Source organism: Eptatretus burgeri, chromosome 11 (genome assembly GCF_056783735.1).
Source record: "Eptatretus burgeri isolate ZD-2024b chromosome 11, Ebu_testis_v1, whole genome shotgun sequence".
NCBI lineage: Eukaryota > Metazoa > Chordata > Myxini > Myxiniformes > Myxinidae > Eptatretus > Eptatretus burgeri.
In genome coordinates, this window is record NC_140971.1 from 39,028,008 (window position 1) to 39,028,379 (window position 372).

Sequence of the window (372 nt, forward strand, 5' to 3'; positions counted from 1 at the left end):
GGTATAAAAATACAAACTCTTTCATGGCTTAGATAATTAATTTCCTTAAAAATCACTTCACCCTGGAAGAAAATTAGAAGGCTCAGAGCTTCCAACTTCAAGCTGAACAAATGCAGATTCAATAAAATAATTCGGCAAATCCATTTCTCCCAGAGGATAGTCAATGAGTGGAATTTACGACCTTCAGAAGTAGTCATCATCCACAGCCCATCAATCAATGTCTTTCAGACAAGACTTGAATGTAATTGAAAACATAAATATTGCATATTTGATCTGGACCTGAACTTTACCTGCCCGTGTTCAGCACAAGCAGTACATGTAACATTCAGATCCATGCTTAACCCCCAAATTCAATGAATAGTATGTTCAAGG